Source organism: Martes martes, assembly GCF_963455335.1.
Source record: "Martes martes genome assembly, chromosome: 1".
Classification (NCBI taxonomy): Eukaryota; Metazoa; Chordata; class Mammalia; order Carnivora; family Mustelidae; genus Martes; species Martes martes.
The window spans coordinates 168,984,202-169,009,476 of record NC_137888.1 but is presented as its reverse complement, the minus strand read 5'-3'; the positions used below and the strand labels follow the sequence as shown (position 1 = coordinate 169,009,476).

The following is a 25,275-nucleotide window of genomic DNA, read 5'->3' as shown; positions in this document are numbered from 1 at the left end:
ATGGATGCTTAGATTGGATAACTTGCCCAGACTTACACAAAATAATATATGCTGAAATTGGGATTTTACCACAACAGCTATTTGAGTCCTAGCATTTTTTTCTTAGCTACCATTTTATATTCTGTTTAGTGAAGAGTAGATTGACCAGTTGCTATATAAAATTCATTATTATTATTTTTTAAAATGGAGCTTGGAGAAATATTGAAAGTGTCATTTAGATGTTAGAAAAGTGCTAGTTTTGATGGCATCAGTGTCTTAGATTAAATTCCTTAGAAGCAGAGCCTGAGTCAGGGATTCTGATGCATATGTTTTACTGAGGGAATGCTCATGGGAGAAAGGGAATGAAGAAAGCAAGGTGGGTAAGGGGAAGGCGCTAAGTGAGGACATGACTGCCACTGGAACATAGTTTCGGCATGATTCCAAGGAGATCTCTAAAGTATGAATTTATCCAGAGAATTGATCCCACTACAAGGCAAGAAGAAGGGATATTTATATACCCAGTTAGTTATTCATTAGCTGAAGGCTTCCCTTAGGAGGAGGTATAAATAACTTCATAGGATCAGTCCCTGGTTAGCCAAAGAAGAAGGAAATAAGCTGTGTATTATTAGCAGCTTATCATGTGTGTTAGTCCATCTGGGCTGCTGTAACAACATGCATTATATTGGGAGTTATAAATGACAGAAATTTATTTTTTATAGTCTAGAGGCTGGGAAATCCAAGATCAAGGCACTGGCAGATTCAGTGTCTGGTGAGAACCCACTTCCTCTTCATAGTTGGCACTCTTCTCATGATGGCCTCATGAAGGAAGGGAAGAGGTAGCTCTCTGAGTTCTCTGTTATAAAAGCACTAATCCTATGAATAAGGGTTTTGCTCTCATGATCTAATCATGTCCCAAAGATCCCATCTCCAAATATAATCACCCTGGGCATTTGGATTTAATATATGAAATTGGGGGGCGCCTGGGTGGCTCAGTGGGTTAAGCCGCTGCCTTCGGCTCAGGTCATGATCTCAGGGTCCTGGGATCGAGTCCCACATTGGGCTCTCTGCTCAGCGGGGAGCCTGCTTCCCTCTCTCTCTGTCTGCCTCTCTGCCTACTTGTGATCTCTGTCAAATAAATAATAATAAAAAAAATTAAAAAAAAAAAAAAAAAAAAGAAATTGGGAAGGTGGGCCACAGATACCCAGCCTGTAACATCATGCGTTGTGAATCATTTTTTAGGAGTAAGAGGAGTCAAGACTGAAACTTTTTTCCTTACTTAGAAGGATTAGTCTTGACATGTCCCAAACTATTAGGCCCCCTGAAAACTTTACTGATGTAGCAGGATCCTAAATCTTCATAATACACATCTCTACCATCTGGTACACATCCATCTTACTAAGATATCTTCAGAACTTGCTACTTATTGCCCAATGTGCCTGATGAACATAATATTATTAGTATTGTGGGCACATTTTCTCTTCTGCAGAATGTCTACAATCTTGAAATAAACTGTGGCAAAGTAGAAAACTTAAAATCCTGTAACAGCATTAATGTATATACTCTTGTTTCTCCCATTTGAAAGCAAATTGTTTTTTATATTCTTGCCTTTTAGGCATTGAGGGGGACTTCTGTTAGAAATATTGGGGATCTAACTTTTGTTAGATTAATAGCCATGACCACAAGTTACTTTCTGCTATGGCATTTTGGTATCTCTCCTTCTAAGAGCCATTCCAACACTGTTTAAGGATGGAGCCCATAGGATCCTTGTCAAGATGTCAAATGGGAAAGTATCCCATATGAACAAATTCTCTATTATCTGCCTTCATATTCTGACCCCTTCTTCTTTGACCTAACACTCTGAAGTCCTATTTCCACATATACTCTTCTAGTTCCTAATAGTATATATTAGCTGGTCCTGCAGCATTTTCCAACATATAATTCCTCTCCTCACTTAGCAAGCCAGCACTACTCTGGTCAGATTATGCTGAGATTGTTTCTGGTTATTTTTCTAATGACCAGGAAGCTAGGGGAGGTGGAACATGAGGAGACCAAGCACTGTCTTATAAGCCACCTGCATCCATTTATGCTTTTTCAGAATCTTCAAGCAAGAATCCATCAATATCCTCTAAAAAAGGGTGGGCCAGAGCATTCAGAGAGATCTGGGTATTGAAGTTCCTTAAATATACCTGTCTTGATATTACCATGTCAGATTCCTTGGTGGCACTTCTTTTGATAGGCCTTCTTTGGCCTAAAGGGAATTTTCTGGAGCAATGTTTCTCAAACTGTAAGTGTTAATCAGAATCACCTGGAGGACTTGTTAAAACACAGATGGCTGGGTCTCAACCCGAGTTTCCGATCTGCCAAGTCTGAGGTGGGATCCAAGTTTTTGCATTTCAAGTTCCCAAGTGATGCTGATACCCTGGTCCAGGGACCACATTTTGAGAAGCACTGCTCTGGAGAAAGGGTCAGCTCTAAGCCATTATCAGCCAACACACAATTTATGGATAGATGTACCAGCCTGGAAAGGGAATCTGGGGGGCTCCAAATCATCCAGTACACCTGGTGTTACACGAATCTAAATAGTGTTGAATTCACCATTCACCATTCTAATTACACTTACTTCAGAACAGAATTTCTACAAGAATCTCTACATATTGAGTCATTAAAACATTTGTAGTATTTAAAAATAATACAGATAAACCATTGGCCAAACTAATCCAAAAGTAAAGAGAGAGGACCCAAATTAATAAAATTATGAATGAAAAGGGAGAGATCACAACTAACACCAAGCAAATAGAAACAATCATCAGAAATTATCAACAGTTATATGCCAATAAGTTAAGCAAACTAGATGAAATGGATGCATTCCTGGAAACCTATAAACTTCCAAGACTGAATCAGGAAGAAATTGGCAACCTGAATAAACCAATATCTAGTAGCGAGATAGAAGCAGTGATCAAAAATCTCCCAGAAAATGAGAGCCCAGGACCGGACAGATTCCCTGGGGAATTCTACCAAACATTCAAAGAAGAAATAATACCTATTCTCCTGAAGTTGTTTCAAAAAAATAGAAACAAAAGGAAAACTTCCAGACTCTTTTTATGAATCTAGCATTACCTTGATCCCCAAACCAGGCAAAGACCCCACCAAAAAGGAAAATTTCAGACCAATAGCCCTAATGAATATGGATGCCAAGATTCTCAACAAGATCCTAGCTAATAGGATCCAACAGTACATTAAAAAGATTGTCAACCATGACCAGGTGGGACTTATCCATGGGATGCAAGGGTGGTTCAACATTCGCAAATCAATCAGTGTGATAGAACAAACCAATAAGAGAAGATACAAGAACCATATGGTCCTCTCAGTTGATGCAGAAAAAGCATTTGACAAAATACAGCATCCTTTCTTGATTAAAACTCTTCAAAGTATAGGGGTAGAGGGAACTTTCCTCAACTTCATAAAATCCATCTATGAAAAACCCACAGAGAATATCATCCTCAATGTGGAAAAGTTGACAGCCTTCCCTTTGAGATCAGGAACACGACAAGGATACCCACTCTTGCCACTGTTATTCAACATAGTACCACAAGTCCTAGCAACAGCAATCAAACAACAAAAAGAAATAAAAGGCATTCAAATTGGCAAAGAAGAAGTCAAACTCTCTCTCTTCACAGATGACATGATACTTTACATGGAAAACCCAAAAGACTCCATCCTCAAACTACTAGAACTCATACAGCAATTCAGTAATGTGGAAGGATACAAAATCAATGTACAGAAATCAGTTGCTTTCTTATACACTAACAATAAAACTATAGAAAGGAAAAATAGAGAATTGATTCCATTCACTGTAGCACCAAGAACCATAAAATATCTGGGAATAAACCTAACCAAAGAGGTAAAGGATCTGTACTTGAGGAACTACAGAACACTCATGAAAGAAATTGAAGAAGACACAAAAAGATGGATGGACAATGTTTAGTCTTCCAATGCATGAGACTATTCTGTGCTCATGCATTGGAAGACTAAACATTGTTAAAATGTCTATACTGCCTAGAGCAACCTATACTTTCAATGCCATCCCAATCAAAATTCTGCCGGCATTTTTCAAAGAGCTGGAACAAACAATATTAAAATTTGTATGGAACCAGAAGAGACCCCAAATTCCTAAGGAAATGTTAAAAAAGAAAAACAGGTACATCCCAGCCAGCCAATCATACCCACTGTGCTTTGGGCCAAGGTTTCAACAGACCTCACCAAAATGCCGTCTCAAATGGAACATGCCATGAAAACCATGATGTTCACATTTCACAAGTTTGCTGGGGATAAAGGCTACTTAACAAAGGAGGACCTGCAAGTACTCATGGAAAAGGAGTTTGCAGGACTTTTGAAAAATCAGAAAGACCCTCTGAACGTGGAGAAAATAATGAAGGACCTCAACCAGTGCTGAGATGGCAAAGTGGGCTTCCAGAACTGCTTCTCGCTAATTGTGGGTCTCACCATTGCATGCAATGACTATTTTGTAGTACACATGAAGCAGAAGGGAAAGAAGTAGGTGATATTGAGCACCACTCCTGCTCAATGAGAGTTCTTCTGAAGGGTCTCTTAGGGGATCTGTCCCACAGCTTCCCCCTGTATAAAGGATTCCATTGGCAGTTGGGGACCCTCAGAAAATGTACAAATAAAACCCAACCCCCATTTGAGAAGCAGAGAAAGAAAAGTCAGATAAGCTTTTGATTTTTATATTGTTTGCATCTTCTTGCCCTCAATAAACAAATTCTTTTTTTTAGTTCCTCAAACAAACAAACAAACAAACCCCCCCCCAAAAAAAAAACCAACAACAAAAACTAGGGGCATCACGTTGCCTGATTTCAAGCTTTACTACAAAACTATGATCACCAAGACAGCATGGTTCTGGCACAAAAACAGACATATAGGCCTGTGGAGCAGAGTGGAGAGACCAGATATGGACTGTTATGCCCCAATGACGGGTCCGTGATTAAAGGAGCGAGACTGATACAAAGCGAAGGTCAAGCAAAGCTTTATTTCGCGCCAAGCATCAAGAATCTAACCGAACGTTCGGGGCCGCACCTCTTACAAGAGAGGGCGACCCTTCTCTGTTTCACAGTTTAGCTTTTAAGGGCAAAGGCCATGCGGTTGGGCCTGGCCACGCACAGGTGACCAATGAGATTGTAACACACACAGGAAACTCCACAGTGATGCTAGGTGACCAATTGAATTATAATTTACCCTAGTAGACATTTGAATCAGCCTATTACACCTTGATTAGGATTGGCGCCAAAAGGGTTCCCAAAGGGCGGGGGCCCATGCTCCGTGGTAGCTAGGGAGACAGTATGCAACCCCCTACTGATCGGATGTCTCCACCTGGCCTGACCCATCTTTGTATCTGGGCATTGTTACCTGGAGCTGGTTTCCGGGACCCACCTTTAAGTGAATCCCCTGGGGGAAGGGGAGCAGGACAGTTCAAGGGCTAAACAACAAGGTTTTGTTTAACCTCAATGAAAGCCTCTTGACAAAATATAAACATAAAATAGGTCCTTACATGGACCTTCAACTCTATGGTCAAATAATCTTTGACAAAGCAGGGAAAAATATCCAGTGGAAAAAAGACAGTTTCTTCAAATAAATGGTGCTGGGAAAATTGGACAGCTATGTGTAGAAGAATGAAACTTGACCATTCTCTTACACCACACACAAAGATATGCTCAAAATGGATGAAAGACCTCAATGTGAGGCGGGAATCTATCAAAATCCTAGAGGAGAACATAGGCAGTAACGTTGTGGACACCAGCCATAGCAACTGACAAAAGCAAAAATGAACTTTTGAGACTTCATTAAGATCAAAAGCTGCTGCACAGCAAAGGAAACAGTCAACAGAACAAAGAGGCAACCCATGGAATGGGAGAAGATATTTGCAAATGACACTACAGACAAAGGGCTGATATCCAGGATCTATGAAGAACTCCTCAAACTCAACACACACAAAACAGATAATCACATTAAAAAAATGGGAAGAAGACATGAACAGACACTTCTCCAAAGAAGACATACAAATGGCTAACAGACATATGACAAAATGTTCATTGTCATTAGCCATCAGGGAGATTCAAATCAAACCACATTGAGATACCATATTACACCAGTTAGAATGGCCAAAATTAACAAGACAATAAACAACAAGTGTTGGAGAGGATGTGAAGAAAGGGGAACCCTCTTACACTGTTGGTGGGAATGCAAGTTGGTACAGCCACTTTGGAAAACAGTGTGGAGATTCCTTAAGAAATTAAAAATAGAGCTTCCCTATGACCCTGCAATTGCACTACTGGATATTTACCCCAAAGATACAGGTGTAGTAAAAAGAAGGACCATCTGTACCCAGTGTTCATAGCAGCAATGGTCACAGTCGCCAAACTGTGGAAAGAACCAAGATGCCATTCAACAGATGAATGGATAAAGAAGATATGGTCCATATATACAATGGGGTATTATGCCTCCCTCAGAAAGGATGCATACCCAACTTTTGTATCAACATGGAGGAGACTGGAAGAGATTATGCTGAGTGAAATAAGTCAAGCAGAGAGAGTCAATTATCATATGGTTTCACTTATTTGTGGAGCATAAGGAATAACATGGAAGACATTGGGAGATGGAGAGGAGAAGTGAGTTGGAGGAAACCAGAGAGGGAGACAAATCATAAGAGACTGCGGACTCTCAGAAACAAACTGAGGGTTTTGGAAGGGAAAGGAGCGGGGTAGTTGGGTGAGCCTAGTGGTGGGTATTATGGAGGGTGCGTATTGCGTGGAGTACTGGGTGTGGTGCATAAACAATGAATTTTGGAACACTGAAAAAAATAAAATTAAATTAGATTAAAAAATAATAATAATGTACATACTTTTATTCCTCCAAATGATGCAGCAGTGAAAACTTTGGTGGGTTCTGGACTTTCTTGCCCTTAATTCATAATCTCTCTCTCTCTCTTTCTCAGAAATGAAGGACTATTTGCCTACACCCATTTGTGGGTAAGAAACAGCACAAAAACCATGCCTAAGTCTGTGTTTCATCTTAATGAGCCATTGCTTGAAGGAACATCATAGTAAAATGAAATCCAACTTGTCTAAAGAAAGTAAATGAGCCCTTCTATTCTCCCAAAAGCTTGAGTACCACCTGATTCTTAGCAAAGAGAAAAGAGCTTTGAAATTAGATTTAAGTCAGAATCATAGTAATCAAGGGTGCCAACATCTGTTGAACAACAGTAGGAAAAAATTACTTTTTTTGAGGGGAACACAACCACCTAATCATGTGGTTTCATATAAGGAGGCCTACTTAAAAGTTCACATAATTATTGGGTAGCTGTTTCCCTTCTGTCAGTGTTGAGCTAAGTCTTGAGAGAGAACTCATTAGGTACAACTGCGGTGAGTTACTACTATCCTGATCCTCTTTGTAACTGCAGATGATGATGCATTTTAGTGACTCTAGCACTTCTTCTGTAAAGAGCTCAACATTAAAGAGGATTTCCAGGCACTATTTTTGTCAGTTAATTGTCATACTGTTAGATAATAAGGTTGAATTAAGCACTCTGTGTGTCAGGGAGAAAGGAAGACACATTGAGGGGAAGTAGAGGACATTTAGAGGGAGAGATTGGGACCGATGTTGGGAAAGGCAGAATAAGTAGGGAATTGAGAGAGTGAGGTGAGGGCCTGGAGGTGTGAGGCCATTGAGGAAGCTACTGAGGGGAAGCTGGAGAGTTAGACAGAAGCTGAGAGGAGAGTGGGAAGAAGGAGAGGGAGAGGGATGCATGGAGAAAGAAACAGAAAGACAGAAACGAGACGTGGAGACAGATGGGAAAAGGTAGTGTGGAGTGTGGGGTGGGGAAAGAGGGAGAAGATGTGTGTGCTTTGAAAGATGGAGGAAATTTTCTAGGTGGAATATACATTATGAGCCCAGTTACAGAGCAACATAATCCTCAAACACAAACCACTGCTGTGGAGAAAGAATAGCATTTACATTTTTCTTTACATATTGAATCCAGTCTTTCCTGGTTAACATGAAACTAGCTTTGCAAGCCTGAGACCTTATGAATCTCCCCTTTCCTTTGGTTGGCTTACCTTATGAGATGCTCACAGAGCTCAGTCCTGCTGTTTCATGGTGGCCTCCAAGAATGGCATTGTTGTTCTCCAGCTAAGAGGGGGCCAGTCCTCATTTTTGCAGAGAGATGGGTTCCTCCCGGCAGCTTTATAGAAACAATACTGTGATCAGCTCTATTCGGGGGAGGAAGGGGACCTGGAAAGTATTAGGTTAGTAGTTTTTGTTTTGTTTTGGTTTGGTTTTTTGTTTTTTACCCGTCTGTAGTAGCAATCTGTTTGTAGTAGCTTCTCAGCTTAATATGCATACCACTCATACATGTAAAGTGCACGGGAAAGTGCCTGGCACATTGTAAATACTCAAATGCTATTTTTATTGGTGCAGGTACCTCCACCATAACTGTTGTAACTACATCATTTTGTCTCTGCAATGACTCCCCCACACATTTGTGCATCCGTCCATTCTTTTCATCATCCTTCATCTCTGTGCAGGTTTGCCCAGCATTCTCAATAGCCTTCCATTGTCATTCTCTTCTTTGTCTCTCTTGCAGGTGTCGAGCTTCTGTGCGTACATAAAAAATAGTATTTGAGATACACTTTACACATTCACTATTGTGAAATCTTTACCAGTTCTTTTGCTTTCTGAAAAGGGGACATATTTTCTCCCCTTCCTTTCTTTAATTTTTATGACATTTGATTTTGGATGTGAAAGTCACTGAGAAGAGAGTTGTCAGAATTTGTTTTTTTCTCACCTGAGGCCAAAAGAGACTTGCATGAATTGACCTGCTTCCCCTTTGCCACAAATATGGCTCCCTTGAGTTATTGAGCTTTGCAGAAGCATTAGCCTTCCCTGGAGGTTGTAAACTTTTCTCTGGTTCCAAAATAGTATGTCTTCATATTTACTCATTTATTTTTTCGCATTGACCTATAATGTTCCCTTAACCTTTAGGGTTTCTCCCAGCTCTTTTGCCCACCCCTCCTTGTTATACTTGCTCAAGGAGACTTAAGTTTTTTTTTTCTCACCACAACTATTACAGTTACGTTTAAATAACTGTTTGCATAATCATGTGTAGAATATCTGTCTGTGTCCCTGGAGTTTAAGCTTCCTGAAAACACATATTGTGTCTCTCTAGTTCATCCCTAGCATGGTGCCAGGAATATAATACATGCTGAAGAAACTGTTAGAGAATTTGATTTGTTCATTAAAGTACTTTTCTATACTAGCCAGTAGCACTGGACCTAAAACTCATCCTGAGCACACTTGTGAATTCATTTTTAATTATTCAAATTAACTTTTATCTAATAAGGATAAATTTATTGTGAGGAAAATGTCTTATTGTGAGTGTCTTAAAGATGGGCTTACAGTTAATGTTCAGGAATTTATTCCTTTATTACCAGTTCTTAGGTGTTCATTTCCCCATTATTATTTACCAGGCAAAAATACTGAGAACTCCCTTCTGACTCTTGTAAGAGGAGAAGAGAGAATGAGAAAGAGAGAGAGAAAGAGATGGAGAGGGAGAGAGAGGAAAAGAAAAAAGAATGGAGGAAGAAAGGAAAGAAGGAAGGAAAGGGGGGAATATCCTAGCTCTTTTTCTTTAGTTTGGATATAATACAGTGATACAGAATTCTGTTGGGACATATAAGGGAAAATGGTTAAAAACCTCAAGATAACATATTCAAAACGTATTTGACCTTAATATTCTCTAAGTGCAGAATTATTTTTCTGTATTTAGCCTCAAAAAGTCATCTTGATATTCCCCTGTGGAAAATATTTTCACAGTGGAAAAGCAGTCAGACCGCTTTGATTTTTCACACCAAACTTTGTGCTCAAACTTCCAATGAAGCCTATCAAAAAATAAAAATTCCTGATCCTCATTACCCAAAATTTGATTTGACCAGGTCTAAAATCTCATCATAATTAACTTTTTTTTTTTGTTTTGTTTTTTTTTTTTTTTTTTAAAGATTTTTTTATTTATTTATTTATTTGTCAGAGAGAGAGAGAGAGAGGAGCGAGAGTGAGCACAAGCAGACAGAGTGGCAGGCAGAGGGAGAAGCAGGCTCCCTGCCGAGCAAGGAGCCCGATGTGGGACTCGATCCCAGGACGCTGGGATCATGACCTGAGCCGAAGGCAGCTGCTTAACCAACTGAGCCACCCAGGCGTCCCTCATCATAATTAACTTTTAACAAATTTCTCAGGTGAACCTGATGTGGAACTCAAACTGATATTAAAAACATATCTAATTCCAGAAGCAACCATTTTTTTTTCTATCTTGAGCCACACACTGTTCTAAATAACGTACAAACATATTATAACTCCCACAAGAAACCTATAAACAGGTAAGTTATGTTTTGTAGACAGGGAAAACAATACTTTGAGATGGTATGATTATGGTTAGGGCTTTTAGCTACCAAGCGCCAAGACAGGAGTAAAACCCAGGGCTCTTCAATGCTGAAACCCTTCCTTTTCTCTGATACCATAGAGGTACCTACTAATATCCAGTCATTGTGGCTCATCTAAACTCTAGGGTTCACAAAGATTTGCCTATTAATAGCCCTATACATGGTTGATTTACTGAGGATAACAGATTGGGGAAAATTGACTCTTTGTCATGATTGTTGTGTCCTGTGCTACTTAATAAAAGGTGTTATTGATATTGCACACACTCTAATCACATGGCTTAGTTCCAAAGTCTCTGGAGAAAGATTTGATGTAATAGAAACTTGATTTATATGCCCTCAAATCATTTCTAATCACTCACTGATAGGCCACCTTTTGCTTAATAGTTTAGCTTCTCTGCTGGTCACAGTTGGCCAGGTGGCTGAGTTTTGGTACTTAAAATGCAAGCAATGGAGTAGCCCTTTGCACCTTGACCCCTCTCTATGCCCTTCATGCAGATGTGATTCTTGGAGCCACCATCATTCACCTTTCAGTCAATAAATCAGCATGGTAAAGACAGCAAAGCAGTCATTTAAAATAGACCTAGGTCTCTGATGATATTGTTAAGCCTTGACACTGACCCTAAACTTCAGCCCTGAGAGGACTTGTTAGGAAACAAAAATTGCATTCTGTTTATGGTTCCATAAGTCATTACTGCTATTACTTTAAGCTAAATGCATTCATCCCTTGACATGATTTGTACTAGATAGAGAAAGCTACATGCAAAACTCACAGATCAGGTTTATTACTTATTCCCACAGTGCCTAGAATTGAGTTTTTCATATGGGAGAAACACAAGGACATTTTTGTGGGGATGCGTATATGTGAGGTCTGTTTTAAAGTTTCAGGATGTCTACTTTCTGTGGTACAGGGCCTGTTGGTCTTTTTGCAGATGTTCTTCCTTCTGAACATAAATTAAAGTTCTGTGAGAGTTAGCTTCGGTAAAGAACCTAAATAAAACCAGATCCTAAGCCCTCTGATGTCTATAACCTGGCCTATATTAAGGACGTTAGCTCTGTGACATTAACATTAATCATAACTTGCCTTCTGCTGCAAAAGACATCATCAAAGTATCCAAACCAGGGCCACGAGTCATGGGAGGAACATTGTGATGACAAATTATCTCCTAAACTTTGTTACTTTGCTGTGATTTCCACTTGGAGAAAGACAGTTTCCCAAGGGGCTCATTCTAATAGGGACAACTATATTGAAAACTGCTCTATCCATCATTCAGCAAGCAGGTCCCTTCAACCATGCTTCACCATAAGTTGCTTTACCTTGCCATTCAGTCACATTCGACCTTGGAGAACCTATTTGACCCACGATGGGCTAGACTGCATTGCCAGTAATTGAGAAGTTGCAGCCTGATTTATTCTTTCTGACTGGGTGTGTGTAACCACCTACCACTTAGCTACTCTTCTCCTTGCCCTGATTTGAGGAGTAGAGACTCAGGATATTCAGAATAAAGCCAGGTGGCTTGATTAGACCATAGTTTCTGAAAGGATGATACTTATACCATTAATGAAGTGATTTGGGGTATACATAAATGAACATTTAAATTTTGTTTTATAATCATGCATTTTAATGTGATTTAAAAATATATTTAGCATATCACATCCATGATTTCATGTATACTCAGTAGTGTTATGTGTTCATATATGTGCGTGTTTATGTTTATGTATATGTGCTTGTGTGTATACACACATAAATATATGTATATATTTCCCTTTAAAATAGGCTTATTTAAATAAAAAAGTATTTTTTTAGAGAAATATATTAATTATTCAATTGTACAGGTGGTACGTGGACTTAGCAAAAAAAAAAAAAAATTAAAAGTGCATGAATGACTAGTGTTTTGGAAACACCACATAGTACTAATTACTAAATTCTAAGAATGCCACTGGGAAGAAGAAAATGTAATTTTGCAACACAGAAGATAATGTTAGTCAATTGAGAGGTTGTGACATGGAGTATCCACTTCAGATAAATAGAATCCTTCTTAAATGAACTCAAAACAGCTCATAAATTGCACTTCATAGTCAGCTTGTCAAATATATGTTGAATTCCTGCTATTTGTAAGACACTGTCTTAGTCCTACTAAAATCACAAAAATGTCTAAGAAACACTCGATGGTTTCAATGATTCTCTAGAGATGTATGGAAAAACCTCACTTGAAACCCTCCACTGACTTCTGTCCCAGTTAAAAGAAAACCTTCGGGGCTCCTGGGTGGCTTAACCCGTTAAGCCACTGCCTTCATGACTCAGGTCATGATCCCACAGTCCTGGGATCGAGTCCCATATCGGGCTTCCCCTGCTCTGTAGAGAGCCTTTTCTCCCTCTTCTGCCTGCCACTCCCCCTGCTTGTGCTCACTCTCTCTCTCTGTCAAATAAATAAATAAAATCTTAAAGAAAAATAAGAAGAAAAGAAAACCCACCTTTCTGTGCTGGTTTAGAAGGATTATAAACTGACCTCCACCCTTGTTTTCTGTCCTTATATTATCTGCAACTTTGTGCCTGACATGCTGACTTCATTTCCTTTCCTCCAGTGTTCCATGTTTGTTCCCACTTCAGGACCTGCAAACAAAGTGGTGCTTCTCCTTGGTATCTCGTTTCTTTTATTTCAGGTGGTCTGATTTCTTCCAGACATTCAGTTCTTCCTTGAATTGTCACCGCTTCAGAGATGTCTTTCTTTGCTGAGCCCCTGCAAAAACTTACTCTCTATCTTATTTTTTTATTTGTTTATTTTCTGAAAAACACTTAACCACTATCAGAAAATTACTTCTGTATTCACTTGCTTATTTATTACCTGTCTTCCCCAATAGAATAAAAACTCCACAAGTTCAGGGACTATGTCTCTCTTAGTTAACACTATCTTCCCTCTGAACTAAAATTTGAAAAATAAGGTCTAAATAAGGTCTAGGTACTCAACAAACATTTTAAAATAAATGAATACAAAGCAGGTATGATGGCCCAACTACAAAAACATTGTGTAGTGGAATGAACTTGTCTGATGAGGCAATCAGTAAGAATTTCATGATGGACTTGGCAGAATTTTGACAAGCAGAGTTAGAAAAATGGAGAATTTTCTTGAAAAGGAGAATCATATCATCAAAAGACTAAGAGAAGTAAGAGGACAAATTGGGGAAGATTCTGAAAATGTAGTGGAAGCAGAGACTCCAAGTGGACACACCACCAGTTAAGTTAATATGTTAGGAAACAAAATATCACACTCAAAGCATACTACATTTTTCTTCGTATAGCTATTTAACCTGCCTCTGTGAGACTGCAGCATGGATTCTATAGCAAGTCCCAGAAGCCCTGCAACTTAAGTCATAGATGTATTGGCCTCATTACTCTCCAGTCTTCCAGGGGCTTTTGCCTGTCATAGAACAAGGCCCTCCCATTGTGGTCCTGTCTTGTGCCTCATAGTTTTTGTATAGCGTAAAAGAGGTCTCGTCTTACTGAGTCTCGGTTTCCCCTTGTGTAAAAAGGTACAGAGATAGCTCTCTGAGGGTTCCATTGGTTCCAGCATTCAAGAATTATGTAAGAATATGGGTCACCTGGGTGACTCAGTTGTTAACTGTCTAGCTCTTGATTTTAGTTCAGGTCATGATATCAGGGTCATGGATTGAGCCTCATGTCAAGGCTCTCCACTCAGTGGGGAGTCTGCTTGGGATTCTTTCCCTATTCCTCTCTCTCTTCTTCCCCTCTACCCCTTTCCCCCACTCAGCATGTGCTCTCTCTCTCAAATCAGTAAATAAAAAATCTTAAAAAAAAAAAAGAATTGCATAAGAATCAAGGAATTAAATTTCAAGAATATTTTTTGAAGGGTTCTATGCAGTACCACCCTGGCAAGTAAACCAACCCAAAGCAATCCCATTGGATATATCTGGAAAAGGATATTAAAACTTAAAGGAGGTAAGAGAGGGTGGTGCCCAGACTAGATCAGTAGTAGAGGTAATGGTGAAAAGTCATCAAATTATATTTTGAAGTTGTATCCAACAGGAGTTTCCCTTTTGTCTAAAATGCACTTCAAATCCTTGTAGCATTAAATACAATAAAAGTGAAAGTCAACCCAGCATCCCACTAATTACTGCTGTACTGAGTTTATATATGGTTGGAGTTTATAGAGCTCCTTCCCATTTATTATCAAATGTGGTCTCCCCAACAACTCTGTATAGGGAGAGGAGATGGAACAAGTATATATAATTCATCTAATTTATAGAGAAAGAAATAAAACTAAGATTACCTAGAGTTAATAGTCAGAGTCAGGGAGTGCCTGGGTATGTCAGTTGGTTAAACATCCAACTCTTGATTTTGGCTCAGGTCATGATCTTGGGATCATGGGATTGACCCCTGCACCCCCTTGGTGCAGAGTTTGCTGGAGATTCTCTCTCTCCCTCTCTGCCTGCCCTTTCCCCTGCTCTATATACATAAATAAATAAACAGATAAATAGATAAATAAATAAAATCTTTTTTAAAAAAATCAGTGAGAGTCAGACTAGAACTGAAGCCTCCTGTTTCCATACAGTCTCTTGGGACCAAAGGAGTTAAGCTATGCTCAAAGAAAATCCATACTGAGATAGGCAATAAACTCTCTTCATTGTATCAAATAGTCATTCTAAGTAGTTTAAATAAACTTTAAAATCATGGATTTATGTCTTTGTGTAATACCCCTCTGGGTCATATATGAATCTATAACAATAATCAATAATAACCAAGTCTTCAAAGATTTCTTCTTTCAGTTAAGAACACATTTCCCTCACATGAATCTTCAAATGCAGCAAGCACCTATAGCTGGTATTTAGGGAATCTGAAGAGCATTTCATGACTACGTGGAGAATATTTGCCTTTTGAATTTCACCATCATGGATGCTGTATGTAAATGTCTATATTGCTTCAAATCACTGGACCATGGATATTAAAACTAGTAAACTCTCTTCATTTGATATCATGATTACAGAAATAACAGTTTATCATTGCCCCCAAATAAGCTGAGTATTGAAACCAACAAATTATCTCTTTGATTTTATGATTGTAGAAATAAATCATGGCCTATAGTGTAGCTTGGCATTCTATCAGCTGAACACTGCACCTGGCATAATTTCATACAAAGAGATTCCTGTCTAGGTCAGAAAAACTCCTGATATTGACTGCCCATAATATTATCTCTTCACATCTACCTAGTTCAGAAGAACATCAGAATTTACAAAACAGCATTTTTTAAAAGTTTTTATTTATTCATTTTAGAAAGACAGTATAAGACGGTGAGCAGGGAAAGGGCAGAGGGAGAGAAAGAGAAACAAACTCCCCACTGAGCGCAGAACCTGATGCAGGGCTTGATCCCACGATCCCAAGATCATGATCTGAGCTGAAACTGAGAGTCAGATGCTTGATTGAGCCACCCAGATGCCCCACAAAATAACAGTAAAAAGATCAAAATTCTTCAAGCCACAAAGAATTGTATTTAACAATAATTTAATAATATAAGTTGGATCAAAAGAGTCTTATCTCGAAGATGTGGTAGGCAGAGGTATGGTTAAATATTTGGAATCTCTCTGAAGAACAGCTCTGGAAAAATCCATTCATCTTTTGTAAATTGCCAGAGTGACTGTTCCAAGGCCACTTGGCTAAGCATATAGACCTGTAACAGCTTGGACAACAATCAGAAGAAAAAAGATTAAGTCAGTTAGTAGGTGCCAACTCTTACCCTCCATTTCTAGCATGCTACCTTTTCCTTTTATCAAGTAGACTCGAGTCATATGGGGAATATGTTTTTTTTTTCAGTAATCACAGTAATTGACCACAGGGTATAACCTTTAGCTGACATGGCATTTCATGCGAATACAATGCTTTAGGTTTACTGGTCTCTGATAGAATCTTTACCAACCCCTGTTGAATTAGGAGATTGTTAGTTTCCTTAAAGCACTGTCAGAATTTCAGAGTGGCCTCCTAGAGCATCTGAACTCCCGCATCTTTGGCTTTTAGAGTCAGCCAAAACAGTAGTCAAGCAGAGAGCACCTAGAAGATGAGTGTGCTTGATGTTTTAGAGGAATTGACTTAAAGGAGAAATTAGGGTTTTGGAGGGGAGAGGAGTGGAGGGATGGGTGAGCCTGGTGGTCTTAAGGAGGGCACGTATTGCATGGAGCACTGGGTGTGGTGCATAAACAGTGAATCTTGGAACACTGAAAAAAAAAATTTTAAAAATTAAAAAAAAAGGAGAAATGGGCTACTTCGTGGCAGGGAGCAAAGTCTATCTTATCTCATTAAGGATGGGAGGACTGAATTGAAGAGCTCTGCTGAGTACTCCCTATTTGTTTGGAGGAATTATTTTGGGGACTACTTTTCCACATTCTACTAAATGTAAAATGACTTCAGTGACTGCTGACTATACCTGTTGGACAACAGGAGAGGAAAAATACAAGCCAGGGAACAATAAAATGTTTTGTCTCTAAAGATTGTTATTCTAAAGTCCAGATCTTTGTGAAACTGAGAAATAACTTTCCTAAAGATAATTTTAAATATTTAGGAATAAGATAATATATATCTTCTAACATGTGATCATTTAGGTTACATTATATGTTGAATGTGTTCTCACATTATTGCTGCTGGGATAGTTTTTGATCTTTTTTTCTCTACAATAAGCTTCCTCCAAGCAAGAATGATGTCACATTTTTTGCATGCTTTACTGTGCCCAGGGTCAGTGCCTCCATGAAAGTACTACATTCTCCATCAATGTCTCATGATTGCATTTTCATATTTCCACCTGGTAAGAAGGAGGGCATTCCCTGGAAATGAGAGCTCTTGCCTTCAACCATGATATTAACTTAGTTTTGGATCAATCACTTATACTATTTTATTCTGGAGAAGTGGAAAAAAAAATCGTGAAGAGCAATAGAATTAGTAACTCCCAATTTCTGACCAAGAGGCTTAAGTGAAATGAAGGTTTTTCGAAAAAGATTTTTTTCATAAATCTCAGTTGGGTTTGCAGCAAGCTCAGACTGCTCAAGGATGAGAGTTGTGTGTGTGCATCTAGCTTTGCACAGGGCTGAAGAACAATGCATACTGCCTCCCCAATGTGTGTACTGTACCAGCAGAGGCAGCCTGCAGCTCCCACAGCTTTCTGCAGCAAGAAGAAAACATAATCAAACACAGCCAGATTCTAGAAATGAAGAAAGCTCACACTGACGGGTGATTCTCTTTATTCTTCCACATTGTTAATTTTGGCACAACTTCTAGCTAGAGAAGAACCACTTACTAAAAAGATATCTAATATCTCTGTGGAAGCCAAAGGCCATAGTTAATGAATGCTTTGGAAAAGAACATTTCCTCGGATTTGAGAGCGCTTCTAGAGATCATGTTAGGGTAAAAATTCAATTGATTTAACTTCATGCATCAATAGGAGAACATAATTTAAAGGAGATTGTGGGTTTGTGCAGGGGCTGTAGAGATATTATTGCAAATAATGGTAGAATTCAGAGCATGTTTTCCTTGTTTATTTATCAAACATCTATTCAGCATTTACTATGAGTTAGGCCATTGCAAAGGCTCATAAAGTATTCTCTCTTTTATAGGAGCTTAGAATCTAGTGGATAGAAGTAAACTTCAGTATGTAGTGCACTCTGTACATTGATTAGATCTGCAAAACTACCTCAGGCAGAAGTTTTTGCCTTTTTGAATCCATTTCATTCAAAGAGCACATGGTAGGATCTGAGAGATTTGTCTGTCCTGACAGTGAACTCATTGTCTAATTTAGAGACTTAATGTTTATTGAGTGCTTACTATGTATTGTGTATGTGTTTAATTCTGGATAAAACCTTTTGGATAGGACTCCATATTGCTTCAGACTGAAGCTTAGAACTAACTAAACTTAGAGCTAACTTAGAACTAACTGTACTTAGAATTAACTAAAGGTTAGAAGTTTAAAGCCTTGTTTGAGTTTCATAGGAATTTAAAAGACAAGCTGGGATTTGAACTCAGGCTGTGTGAATCCCAAACCAGTACTCTGAACCATTAATTTATTTCCTCTGTCCTTGAAGAGCCAAGGCTATACTCACAGAATGTGAAGGTTAAAGTGAAGGTCATTTAGGAGAGGTAGATGATACTAGGCACCAAGCTTTCTTAAATAATAAATATGTGAGACTATGGGACATAAGAGAAACAGTGTTCCTTTATTGTACCCCTTTGTCTTTAATTCATAGTCCCCTAAATAAAGCCCCTTCAGGATCTGTGCCCTACCTCTCCATGAGGCACTGAAATTATTTTGCTTTAATGACGTTGCAGTGACTCAGGGAGCCAGAGATGGTATTTTCCCTGACTTCTTTGCATGGTGATTTGTAAGACAAACTATAAGTTTATTCACCCTGGCTTCAGTTGCTTTTCTTAGGTGGATCCTCAATCCAGACTTCTAAACGTGCCAAGAAACATCAAAAGTGTCTAGGTCCTAGATTCTTTGCTGCTGTAGAGTGAAAAGGATGCAGTCTGCCTACTACTCATCCATCCTCCCATGTCTGAGTCCATGATATATATCATTATCACCTTTGTGATTAGCATAAGAAATGTAATTTTATTTTCTACCTCAAGAGTTTATTGAGGGCAGAATGTGTTGTGCTCAAGTCTGTCTACCCTCTGTGCTAGTCATTCTCAACCTTTAGCCTGCCTCCAAATTACCTGCCGAATGTTATTACAGCAGATTCCAAGGCTCAACACCAGAGTATTCAACTCCTTATGTTTGACAGGGCCCAAGAATTTCTGTTTCTAACAAGTTTTTGGGTGATGCTGATGCTACTGGGCCAAGTACCACACTTTAAGAACCACTGCTGTTTAATTAGTAATATCATGATTGAGATCATGGGCTCTGGAGCCAGTTTGCCTGCTTAAATGTTAGCCCAACCACTTAAGAGGTGTGTGGCTTTGGACAAATTATTAAACTTCAAGGTGCCTATAATCTCTCATATGTAAAATGTGGTAATAGCAATACCTCCTCATGGGGTTTTTGCAAAGATTAAGTGAGTTTAAACATGTTAAGTGCTTAAAAGAGCCCTGGAACTTGGTGTTAGCCAATATTATTTATTCATTGCATTTACTCAGCTCAGTGTTCTATACATGGCAGGTGCTCAAATGCTCAGTTTATCGGAATTCAACATCCAGACCTATCTCACATGGGATTCCTTTAAGCATCAGGAGACACCAGGATGTAAGAGGTTACAGCAGTTCACAGCTTTTTTAGGAGGCCATTTTCAGTTGGAATATTTACTCATAGACTATGTTACCCATTGCTTGAGTTTTTTCATTATCAAATTGATGAACGAAGAGGCAGGCTTTTGCACAGATTGATGCTCACAACAAAAACACACATTTGTTAGAGGGAAGAAAGACTAAATCACTGAAACGTCTTCAGCGCTGCCTCTTCGTAAAGGTAGAGCAGGATACCTCTTTCCAGAAACTGCAAGAGCTTGGAAATAATTGTGTTGTCACCAGACCGTGGCCTGGTTTTATGACTGGCATTTCCCATGATGATGACTGAAACCCATCATCTGAATTATTTTGCACTTTGTATTCTTCTTTCATGTGTTTACAGTTATGCATTGCCATGAAATTCCTTCACAGCCCCTCAGCTACAAATTGCATACAGCAGGTAGGGAAGGAGAGACTCAGGAATCTGGTGCCCTGATGTAGAGGCTACAACTAAAGGGTTGACTATTTGAGTCTAAAATCGGAGCACTCAAATTAACAAACTGTCTGTCCTCTGACTTGTGAGGTTATCTATATATCTATGTTTATATGAATAAATAAATATATATACATATATATAATGTAACTTTAGTTGTACATTTATCAAATTGTGTTTAATGAAAATAAGAAAATGCATAAAATGGGGAGTAATGAAAAAATCCAGAATATGTAATTGTTATAGAGAGATACTGATCTACTATTGAAGTGACATTTGAATTTTCCATTATAAATATCCAAGTCTGAACTTCATCTGAACTCATATCACATGGGGTTGCCTATTAAACAATGATAATGATTTCCACTTGTGACTTGTCATATAAGTTCAGATCTTCATGATCATTCTTTCTGATGACCAGCAAGACTTTTTTGCAGCCTGTTTTACATGCAGTGTCTAGAATATAAGAAGCACTTGAATAAATGTCAACTCTTATAGACTATGGTCAGCCACTACAATGGGTGAAGATCAAACCAGATTTCAGATGCTTCCCATTTTTCATTCTTATAGCCATCAGAAGAAATTAAGACCTGCAGGAGGCTGAGATAAGATGTATTTATGCACATAGAGTTGCAAAAACTAAATCAAGTTCAATTTGGAAGAAGATGTTTATCAACTTTAAGAATGCTGGTATATTTATGTAAGATACAGTTGCAGCTTTTTCAAGCACAGTATAAAGATATTATGATTAGCAATACCATTACAAAGAAGTAATTATAAACCATGAATCAAACCATACCACTTTCCTTCATATATACTGACCACACACTATAAAAGCTACAAATTAATAGCCATTAATCTTGATATTTATGCACCTAGCATACATGTGACAAAGACTCTCATTATGTTTTATTTGAATTGGATGATGGTCACCATAGCCGGGTGAGGACATGCTTATAATAAGGTTTTTATCAGCTATGCTCTGTGTGCATGGTGATTTTAGTAATGTGAAACCACAGATTTCAGATTTTAACAACATATTTGTCTGCAAGTGGTGTATGCCATATCAACTCTGATGTGTCCCAGAATGACCTGTAGCAATTCTAATAGCCCACCTCAACTTTCTGAATGCTGGATTTGGTGAATTTCAGGAGCCATCAGAAGGTCTCCATATTTTTAGTCTGTGTAGAAAGTAGATGACACGACTTCTTTAGAACTAAGCCAAGTATTTTAATACTAATAAAAATTCCATGAATTTCATTGGGATTGCTTGTTTGATTTCTCCAGTGAATCATTTCCTTGTGAGAAAAATCATATTCTGTGGGGATGCAAAGAGAACAATTACTCCCAGGAATGTCTAGTTGCAACAGTGATTGTGTGGGGGAAAAAGAAAGAAATGTAGTTTCATTTATTTTTCCTGCGGAAATGAGTAATTATAAGATTCATAATTCCCTTAGTCTCCTAACTCTCATTTTATTATCAAGTGAGTAGTAAGAGCACCCACTGGTAAACGCATCGCCTGTGAGCTAAAGCCACGTACTGTTACCCTTTATAAGATATCTTTCCCATTTTTTTTTGTTGTGATTTTACCATGTAAGTCATATCCATTAGGTCTAATCTGATACCTTCTAGTAATATAGGAATTCTAGGTGAGCTCTGGCACCAAGAGAGACCATAAGTCTAAAACATGAAAGCTTAAACCTATGTGACAGCCCCTAACACCTGTTTTGTAACTTTTGACTTCGGCTCACAGCTAGTGAGATCTCATGCTATGCCTAAACTCTCTAAAAGAAACCAAACGCATAAAATGGTCTGACAGATGGGTTATGAAGGGAAAACACTGTATTAAAAATAAACAGGACATCAATGCCCTTGAGGAACTTTCAGTGTTTTAAGTTTCCCCAAGTTTTCAATCAATCCAGGTTACTTAGTGAAATCGATAAAATGTCATTGCAGTTCCAAAAAAGCCTTCAAGTATGTTTAGAGAGAAGAATGGCTCTGAAATTTTAATGGAGCATTGTTGCTAGAGTGCTATAACAACACGCTTAAAAATATTTCAAGCCTGATCCTTACAATGCCTTTGAGTCTAAGACAACACACTGACACCTTTGACACACTTTCCATTTTCTTGTGTAAATGGGTTTTGGACCTTACTGGACAGCAATAGATAACTCCTAAAGTGGATCCTTCCACTTTCTGAACTCCGCTTGGGTCACCTGCAACATTTGCAGGTATGCTGACAAGATATTTTTGAGAATGAGTCATTTTAACTTGGAAAATATTCTCTCAAGTGCTGCAAATTCAGTTAGGAGTAAATATTTCTATCACAGAACCATCCAAACATCCCAACAGCCCAATTTTTTCAAGGGCTCCCACAAATCTACCTTTGACCAAACATGAACCAGACCTAAAGGAGTAAAAACAAAAACAAAAAGATACAACATTTCATTGTCTTGTCCCTGCCTCTCTTCAGAGTTTCTTTCTATCCCACTCTTTAAGGGTGTCCTAGGTTAGAGATGCTAATGAGTCCTATCCATCCCTTCTTCAACGCATGTAATTGGTTACAAAGTCTTCAAAGGGCTTCTTTGATATTGTCCTTTGGGTCTATCCTTTCCTTTCATTTCTTTCATCTTAATTCTGGCCTTATAGCTAATAGTTATTATGGGTTTGCAGCAAAGCATTGTGCTGAATATTTTCCATACACACTTGCATTTACTTCTTATAATAACCTGAGTGTCATTATTCTTGTTTTACAGAAGAGGAAACTGAGGCTGTGACTGATCAAGTGACTTCCTCATAAGGTCCCCTGCTAGTAAATTTGTATGATTCTTCTATACAGCACCCTGTGGTCCTTGTCCTCAGCCTTCTAATCTAAACTTCACAGAATCATTCTCTTAAGCAGTGACTTTTGACAGCCCGGCTAATCTATTTGGTATTCTAGGCCATATTACCAGGAACTCCAATTTATATCTTGAGAGTTAGATCCCTACTTTTTGTTAATGTATATTCTTTACTCCAACTAGGTCATTCTCCTTACTGATATGTCCCGACCACACAGCTCTGACCCTGTCTCCACACTCAACTTTAATTCACTTCTGTTTCCCCCAACACTGGTTCCTGGGATGTTCCTTATTCATTTATTTCCTCTATCCATATGGTAGTGATAGCTTCTCTAGCAAATAGATTGCCAAATGCATAGAGTTACAACTATAATAGAATAATATATCCATGATCAGCAAGTGGCTCTTGTCCATACAGTGATTCATAGGCCCAGACACCTCTCAACCACATGGCCCCTCCATTCCTCACAGACTGGTCCTCCTGCCAGTAACATCAGCATTACCTGAAAGCTTGTTAGAGATGCAGATTAAAAGGCTGTATCCCAGAGGCCCTAAATCAGAAACCAAGGGGAAAAGGCCAAGAAATTTATATTTGCAAAAGCCCTGCAGGTGGTTCTGATGTACACCAAGCCTGAGAATCACTATTTTACAGCCTCACAGTCACCTGCCCCCAGAATGTGGAAATTCAGACACTATGGACTAGATACACCTGCACCTTAAAAGCATTGTCCCAGAAGCAATGCACATCACTTCCATCCATGTTTTTTTTTTTCCCTAAGATTTTATGTATTTATTTGAAAGAGAGAGAGTGAACATGAACAGGGGAAGGGGCAGAGGGAGAAGGAGAAGCAGACTCCCTGCTGAGCAGGGAACCCATGTGGGGCTCGATGCCAGGACCTGGGGATCATGGCTAGAGCCAAGGGCAGACACATAACAACTGAGCCACCCAGACACCTCACTTCCATCCGTATTTTATTGGTGAGTGCTGCTTAAACAGCTCTACCTCCATGCAAGGGGGCCTGGGGTGTGACATGTGGTCTCTGCAGGCCTCTTCTCAGTAGTATATTACATAGACAGAGACAGATTGAATTCAGGTTCTTGTAAGAAACCATCTTCTCTCCCTGGTTTCCATATAGCATGCTTTAGAACACAGCCTGACAGGTTCTTAAAGTCTGTTTCAGTGGCTCGGTCAGTTTAGTTCCTCACAATGAATATTTTTATTCCTTCTCCCTCTTTATTGGACTTTGATTTTTTCATCATTTTGCTTGGTTACAGCCTGACATAAATTTCTTTCTCCATTCATTAAGAGACCGGCCATTGCAAACTTGCATTTGCAGGTTGCTATAACATGTCAGCTTATTTCCTATTAGCATAAAGTGGCCCAGCTGATGGGCTTGTTGTGTAGAGCTCAGAACATAATGGCTAGCTATTCCTCAGGCACAGTATGAGCATTTTTATTTTTGAATTGGTCTTCTCCACATGTATTCTGCACTGATACTCATTGGCACTCAAGTCTTCAAGTTGTTCCCTGGACAGGAGGGGATATTTTTTTAACTCATGGTATCAAAGTAGGCGAACTGAAACTTTGCTGTCTGCCTCAGCTCTGTGCAACTTAAGAAGCCAAACTCATCACCATGACTGGGCTCAACCCCTGGGAACATCCCATAGTTTAGGAAATGACCAAATCATTATGAAACCAGATATTTTATTTATTACCTAATATAAAACAACTTTCCATTTTCCCTATAACAAGATTCAAAAAGGTTATTTTTGGTCTGCTAAGGATATAGCTTAAATAATCAAGCATCTAGTTATACACTATTTATAAATAACCAAATATCTGTACACTTTCTGCACTTTAATAAAATATCTATTAATCTACGGATTTTATATGCACATTTTTAATTCACGTGAAGAATGACATACTCATTTAGAATTATTCTTTTTCTTTTCACAAAATAATTAAGCTCAAGTGTTTCATAAGCATGTTTAAGCCCAATTCCTTTGTCTTCTCTAGAGCTACTTTTTGAATCATTTTGTAGTTTTCCTGAGCATATCATCTTGACTTCCTCTTACATTTTTTGAAATACAGTCTTTGTTCCATGTAGATATGGGGCCATAGATGGAATTGTTGATCCTAGTACAGTAAGTGCTTAATCACAAAACATAAGAACAATACCATTTCATATTGTTTAAAGTTTCCTTCATTCCTTAAGTGTTCACGGTGTTCTTCTCCAATATAGT

General features: G+C 38.7%; 1 protein-coding gene and 1 pseudogene across 3 annotated transcripts in view; both read left to right on the top strand.

Moving 5' to 3' along the window:
- Window positions 1–25,275, top strand: part of GRM7 (glutamate metabotropic receptor 7) — a gene marked incomplete at both ends in the record, with an annotated part of 875,705 nt that overhangs the window by 466,615 nt on the left and 383,815 nt on the right. The window lies entirely within an intron of this gene.
- LOC308355773 (protein S100-A10-like) lies at window positions 4,244–4,537 on the top strand (annotated as a pseudogene). Its single transcript has one exon. The product of its transcript is annotated as a protein S100-A10-like (transcript).